We start from the raw sequence: 7900 nt of genomic DNA, 5'->3' as shown, positions 1-7900 counted from the left end.
AGATGGAGATGGAAGGAGGGAGAGAGAGAGAGAGAGAGAGAGAGGAGAAGGGAAAAGAGATGAAGAAAGGAGCTTAAAGAATGCAAATGACCAGCTGTCTGCAAGGAATATAAATCCTTCCATTCCCCACCATCCAGTCAGAGCTGAAGAAGCTTCTTGGATGAGAAGTGAAACGTCTTCAAAGAAAAAACCAGAAAGTCCAGTTGCCTCTTGAGATAGCACCTTTGGGACACAATGCAAAAATGTCCTTATTTTCTCCATCATCCCCAGGTCGTGTCCTCTCCAACCCACGAGTGGTACCTTTTGGTCATTGATAGCTGCAAGGTAAAAATGTAAAAATTGTCTCCCCTCCCCACCACTTACTCCTGCACTGTTGAAGGACAGTCCCCAGATGTTTTCAATCTCTGGGGCTTTGAATGACTGGGGAATTCTTGAAAAAGACCAAAGAGCTGTTTCTGCCTGGTTTCGAACCAGGGACCTTTCGCGTGTTAGGCGAACGTGATAACCACTACACTACAGAAACTCCTTTGAAAGGAAAAGTCACTCCCTGACCAGGAATTGAATCCAGCTGTGGGCGGTGCAGTGCTGAATCCTTAACCACTAGACCACCAGGGAACCCTATGTTAGACCAATTGCCATAATTTCCAACAGGGGTAAGGAATTACTGAGATTGAATTTCATTGCAATCTGGGAAATGCTACTTTGAACGTGTTCAACGTTTGCAAAATGCTTTGCAAACAGCGTTTCTTTTTAAAATCCAGAGGCAGGTGACAACGCACTTTGCAGCCAGTAGATGGCGCGCACAGATCAGCTAAGGCAGATGGGAGCACATATAATAGTACACCACCTGGTGATTGTAAAGTATATGGTGACCTATCAACCAATCAGAATAGAGCTGAAATAGAGCTTGGAAGTCTTCTAGTCCAAAAGTGGGATACAATCAAGATCTCCTGAAGTGTTAATATCACCTTATAATGCCCTGGTAAGGCCACACTTGGAATACCTGCATTCAGTTTTGGTCACCACAATGTAAAAAAGATGTGGAGACTCTAGAAAGAGTGCAGAGAAGAGCAACAAAGATGATTGGGGGACTGGAGGCTAAAACATATGAAGAACGGTTGCTGGAATTGGGTATGTCTAGTTGAATGAAAAGAAGGACTAGGGGTGACATGATATCAGTGTTCCAATATCTCAGGGGCTGCCACAAAGAAGAGGGACTCAAGCTATTCTCCAAAGCACCTGAAGGTAGAACAAGAAGCAATGGATGGAAACTAATCAAGGAGAGAAGCAACCTAGAATTAAGGAGAAATTTCTGACAGAACAATTAATCAGTAGAACAACTTGCCTCCAGAAGTTGTGGCTGCTCCAACACTGGAAGTTTTTAAAAAGAGGTTGGACAACCATTTGTCTGAAATGGTATAGGGTTCCCTGTCTGAGCAGGGGGTTGGATAGAAGTCCTCCAAGGTCCCTTCCAACTCTGTTACTGTGTTATTCTAACCCCATCCTGAAGCAGAAAACCCTATAATATTTCAGACAAGTGACTGTCCAGTCTCTTCTTAAAAACCTCCAGTGGTGAAGCACCCACGACTTCTGTTGGCAAGTTCTTCCACTGGTTAATTGTCCTCACTGTTAGGAAGTTTCTGCTCAATTCCAGGTTGCTTCTCTCCTTGATTAGTTTCCATCCGTTGTTTCTTGTCCTGCCCTCCTAGTGTTTTGGAAAATAAATTGACCCTTCCTCTTTGTGGCAGCCCCTCAAATACTGGAACAAGGCTATCATGTCCACCCCATGTCCTTGTTTTCTCTAGACTGGCCATACCCAATTCCTGCAACTGTTCCTCCTATGTTTTAGCTTCTGGATTACAAATTTTGTCCATTATGTACCGTGAGAGGCAAAAAGTCAACCTCCTCAGAATCTCAGAAACTCAAGTTACTCGGACTACAGTATTTGGATTTCTTGATAGAAATGCAGCGGGGTTTGCCGTGGCCTTCTTTCGAAATATTAGTTTGCTTCCCTAGCCTGTTCTGTAATCCTGGGATTTCCTTGGGATCTCCCATTCATGTGCTAACAATCACAAGTAGGAACTGTGGAAGCAGATTAACAGCCTCCTTCTGCTAGAGATTTGAAAAGAAGTCATTGCAGTACATTTGCAATGCAATCTGGAGGATGTTACTCTCAAGAAGGCTTAGCTATTAGTCATATTTCCTTGTTTCACAGAAAACTGCACGCAAGATGCAAGTGTGTTAGTGCCACATCATATATGGTACGTAATTCAGATTTGCCAGCTTGGCACCACCTAAAAGTTGGATGACCTCAAAATTCAAGCATACCAAAACCAGGATTTGGGACACCTCAATACTTGGGTTCATATTGGTGTTGGAAGATTGAGAATTACGACTTGCATATGGCTGAGAAATAATACCCTGATAGAATTATTCATTCCTGTATAATATTGGAGGATGAGAAGGTGGCTTAAGGAGTGAGGCTCCAGTGAGTAAGCGGTAGTATTTCTGCATATCCTTCCACCTCTTCCCTCCACCGTCCCTGAGGCATGACATCATATTCTCTGTCTTGATGAGCGTGTCCTCACCTGCAGAGGATAGTAATTTTATGCTGTTAAGTAATTCGGAGAGCCAGTTTTGCTCTAATGCAGAGGTCAGCAACCTGCAGCTCTGGAGCCGCATGTGGCTCTTTCATCCCTCTGCTGCGGCTCCCTGTTGCTGGTCGGCTCCACAATTGATAGGGCTTTCGGTTAGGACAGGTAGAGGAAAAAGGATGCCACACTAGGAGGAGACTCTATGGTGGAGGGAACCGGACTTCCGATCAGCAGAGGAAAAAGGACGCTGTGCTAGGAGGAGATTATGATGGGGGAACCATCCGGTTGGCTCCAGAATTGAATGGGGGCTTCTGGTTAGGACCTTTGTGGCTCTTTGAGTGTTTAAAGTTGCTGACCCCTGCTCTAGTGTGAATGAATCAGGTTAGAAACCAGGAGTTGTGAGTTCTAGTCCTGCAATAGGTATGAAAGCCAGCTGGGTGACTTTGAGCCAATCACCAAGAGATGGTGAGTTCTAGTTCCGCCTTAGGCATGAAAGCCAACTGGGTGACTTTGAGTCAATCTATCTGAAGCTTGACTCCTTCACTGAGAGAACAGCCACCAAAAACCAATGGATCTATAAAAGTGTGTAGAAGAGTTTTATGTTCTGATTCTTGGGCTACCTAGATTACCCTCATATGAAGAATATTACAATTGGTCCTTCCGGTGTCATAAAGAAAAAAACTTCTATTAATATCCTCTCCTTTCTTTCCTTTTGATTCCTTTTCCTGCTTTTCTCTGGTTCTCAGAAGTAAAGAACTTGTGATCTTCCAGATATTACTAAAACTACAGAACCTGGAAACCACAAACAGCTTGGCGAGCAGTGGGGGATGCTGGGCCTTGTAGTTGAAAAAAATCTGAATGGATTACATTTGGGATAAGGGTTGAACTCTGTTGAGTGGCTCAGACTTAGGGGACGACGTTAGCTGGGCTGCAAATCCCTTATCACTCAGACATTTTAGACTAAAAATGATAATTCTTTTCAGAATAATGTGAGAGGTTTTACTTGTGCTGTTACAAATGGTAAAGAGGGAATGAAAAGACTGCAGATTTTCCAGGCATGTGGGTAAGGGGACAGGATTCTATGCCGTTTCCTGTTGATTAAATACAGTACTTAAAGGAAACTCTGGGATTTCCCTGAGCAATGTTACACTAAGATGCAGTGGCGCTAAAATTATGCTAAGCCTAAGCAAAATTCGGGAGGGTAATCAGCCCCAGATTGAGTAATCCTATGGACTGACTCAGGATGCTATTTGTAGATGTTCCTTGAGTTATGATCATAATGGAGCTTGCCCCTCACAGTTGTAATTTTATGGCCTTTTATAATTTATGTACATTTTTACAATTTTACAGTCCTTTTTTTTTTTTTTTTGCAAGGGTCGTTAAGCAAACACTGGTCGTTAACCGAAGCAATGGAGCTGAATGCCAGTTTTCGGCAAAAACGTAAAACATAGTGACATGACCATAGAACGCTGCGAACGGCCATAAAGTGAGATCTGGTTGCCAAGTGCATGAAGTGCAGTCACATGACTGTGGGGGAGGGGCTGACTGTCAGAACTTTGAATCTGGGTTGTACCCTAAGTAGGTCTGTCAGAACTTTAAATGCTCATTAAGTGACCAGTCGTAGGTCGAGGACATCCTGTAAATGAAATCGATCAGTCGGTCTGGAATTGTGCACATCAGCTTTCAAAGTGGCCCTGTTTCTTTGTGGCACAGAATAATATGCAATCATTAATATTTTTATTTATACATTAATCAAATCTACGCTGCTGCCCATCACCTAGAAACTGGCTTTGGGTGGCATACAGCAATCCAATCAAAAGAGTAAAATATATAAATAATCATTACCTAAAGTAATTATATAATATGTCTATGGAGATTCTCAGTCAATGGTTGTCCCAAAGATGCTTTTTCAAGAGGCAACTGGACTTTATGGTTTTTCTTTGAAGACGTTTCGCTTCTCATCCAAGAAGTTTTTTCAATTCTGACAGTCAGAACTGAAGAAGCTTCTTGGATGAGAAATGAAATGTCTTCACATAAAAAAGCATCCGTGGGACCACCGTTCTATAAATATTATTTTTAAAAAAGCATTAAAAAGCAGAACTGAAACAGGAAAAGAAAATCATAGATGGAGGGATGTTAATAGTGGAGCCACCTCATAAATTAACCTGTCCTCAGCCTCCGCTCTTTCAATGCTTGCTTGTCGGCTGCCATGGTAACGGCATGAAAATGGAAATCTATGAAAATGGAGTCGGGGTCATTCTTTCTTGAAATCTGAAATCTGAAAGGAGGCACGCCTGACACTTATTTTCCCCAACTCATTGTTTTGGATGTTAATACACACAAAACATAAAATGTAAATTCTAGCTGGCTACAGTGGTATTTATGCAATTCAAACTAATAACCGTTAACACTATTTTGGTTGAGATCTTAAACCTTTGAAATAAAATTTTTAAAATGTTGGTATTTTTAAATATGGTTTATAAAATGTTAATAAACATAACATTTTTACATGAATTGTACAGTTAAAAGTTAAGTGCAGCATCGATAGACAACTGCAAAATGCACTAAATTATTTTACAATATTTAATGTGAGCTTCACACTAAAGTCTCCATATTTATTGTTATTTAGCTGACCAGAGACACTTTGCAACGAGATGGGCGGCAAACAAATTTAGTATATGAATAAAAGTAAATAAATATTTATGAATGCTATAAAGAAGGGAAAAAGAAAAAAAAGGAGCTGCTTGGAAAAAAATAGGTATTTAATTTCTGACTTTCTCTTTCTTTATATTCTGACTGATTTGTAGTATACAGGTAGTCCTCCACTTACAACAGTTCATTTAGTGACCATTCAAAGTTACAACGGCACTGAAAAAAGTGATTTATGACCGTTTCTCACACTTATGACCATTGCAGCATTCCCCCGGATGAAAATTCAGACTGTTGGCAACTGACTTATATGTATGACGGTCACAGTGTCTCGAGGTAACGTGATCATTTTTTGCAATCCTCTGACAAGCAAAGTCAACGGGGAAGCGCTATCCGCTTAATGACCCATGTTACTAACTTAATAACTGCAGAGATTCACTTAACAACAGTGGCCAGAAAGGTCATTAAATGGAGCAAAACTCACTTAACAGATGTTTCGCTTCGCAACACAAATTTTGGGCTTAATTGTGGTTGTAAGTCAAGGGCTACCTGTATATAGTTACAAGTAATCCTCAATTTATGACTGGTCACTTAACGATGATTTGAAGTCATGAAGGACCTCGCCAGAGCTACTTATGACCTGTTTGCGGAATTACAATGGATGTGCATGTGTATACACACACACACACACACACACACCCCCACACACACACACACCCCTAGGGTCACATGATTGCATTTCTGATGCTTGGCAGCCTGCACCTCTTGATGGCCGTTTGCTGTGTCCTGTGATCATCAAACTGGTTTGTGATGTTTTTGCCTGTTCTTGGAATTTACTTCCGGTTTTTGGTGAAAAACACCCCTACGGGAAAACGCATTCGCCTAACCACAGCCATGATTGCTTACCAGCTGTCATTAAAAAATGGTCGTAACTTCGAATCTGGTCTTGTGATGCCTTGACTTACAACCGCAATGACTTATGACCGTAATTCCAGGCTCAGTTATGGTTGTAGTTCATCTTGTCTTAGGACTCAAATCTGCCATTCCATATTGGTCTGTGGAAGCACCAGGATGGGATGGATCGTCCTGGAAAAATCTAGGTGGTTGGTAAGAGCTGACATCAATTTGATAAAAATCAACCCATATACAGTATTCTCTTTCTCTCTCTCTCTCTGTCTCCCTCTCTCTCCATCTATATCTCTATCATATACCGTAATTATATTTATCTATCCAATATCTATCTATCTATCTATCTATCTATCTATCTATCTATCTATCTATCTATCTATCTATCCATTCATCTCTATCCATCTCTTATCTATCTATCTATCTATCTATCTATCTATCTATCTATCTATCATCTATCTATCTATCTATCTATCTATCATCTATCCATCTTTCTCTACCCTTCTATCCATCTATCCATATCTATCTTTCTATCTATCCATTCATCTCTATCCATCTCTATCCATCTCTTATCTATGTATCTATGTATCTATGTATCTATGTATCTATGTATCTATCATCAATCTCTCTCTCTTTCCATCCATCCATCCATCCATCCATCCATCCATCCATCCATCCATCCAATCTCTGCTCACAGAACGAGAAAGAATTTTTAAAAATGACATAGCGTAGGCCAGTGATGGCAAACCTATGGCACGCTTGCCACAGGTGGCACGCAGAGCCATATCTGTGGGCATGCAAACGTTGCCCTAGCTCAGCTCCAGCACGCATGCGTGCACTGGCCAGCTGATTTTTGGCCTTCTGGGCCCACTGGAAGTCAGGAAATAGGCCGTTTCTGGCCTCCGGAGGGGGGGGGGAGGCCGATTTTGCCCTCCGCAGGCTCCTAGAAAGCCTCTGGAGCCTGGGGAGGGTGAAAAACGGACCTTCCGGTCCCACCAGAAGTCGGGAAATGGGCTGTTTCCAGTCTCCGGGAGGTGGGCGGGCTGGGGAAGGCTGTTTTCGTCCTCCCCAGGCTCCAAGAAAGCCTCTGGAGCCTGGGGAGGGCGAAAAACAGGCCTACTGGGCCCACTGTGCCATCAGTGCCAAAAGCGGGGGTCGCGCGGGGGGGGGGTCGTGCACGCATGCATGGGGGGTTTGCATTGAATTATGGGTGTGGGCACACGTGCACGTGACCCCCCTGTGTGACCCTTGCTTTTGGCACGTGAGAGCAAAAAGTTTAGCCATCACTGGCATAGGCTATGCATCATGCTTCTACATTCATTTTTCTTCTCTGAAAAAGCTGAATTGTAGGTGGATGGTGACAAGTCACATATTCCTTCCCTTCCTTCTCTCTACATTGCCCTTTTGAGTTCTGCTTCCTTAGAATGAATGCCTGCTCTGTGGTTAGAAGACAGATGTCATTTTGGACATCTTCCGCTTCCCTTTCGTGCCATGACAGTTCTGCTTTTCCTGCAATTCTTAGTTAATCTAAGAGTGATGCACACCCAGGAAACTGACAGATGGAGAAACAACAAAGCCGTTCCTTCCTTAATACAGTAAAGCCAACAATAACAATCTTTTTGGGCCATCTTTTGTAAATCTTAGTAATCTTTCCACTTTCTTCTGCTTTTCCACTTTTTCACCCTCCACCTCTGCCTTGTATATCATCCTTGAGGCATCAGGATAACCAGTGGCTTGTCCATTCTGCAATG

At 42.4% G+C, this 7900-nt stretch overlaps 1 non-coding gene across 1 annotated transcript; it reads right to left on the bottom strand.

The window, feature by feature from the left end:
- Positions 1–450: 450 nt before the first annotated feature.
- Positions 451–523, bottom strand: TRNAV-AAC (transfer RNA valine (anticodon AAC)). The gene has a single exon. It is a non-coding gene; the product is annotated as a tRNA-Val (tRNA).
- Positions 524–7900: the final 7377 nt, after the last annotated feature.

Source organism: Pituophis catenifer, unplaced genomic scaffold, assembly GCF_029215685.1.
Source record: "Pituophis catenifer annectens isolate HBS135680 unplaced genomic scaffold, rPitCat1.0.hap2 SCAF_2, whole genome shotgun sequence".
NCBI lineage: Eukaryota > Metazoa > Chordata > Lepidosauria > Squamata > Colubridae > Pituophis > Pituophis catenifer.
This window is presented reverse-complemented; position numbering and strand designations above follow the sequence as displayed.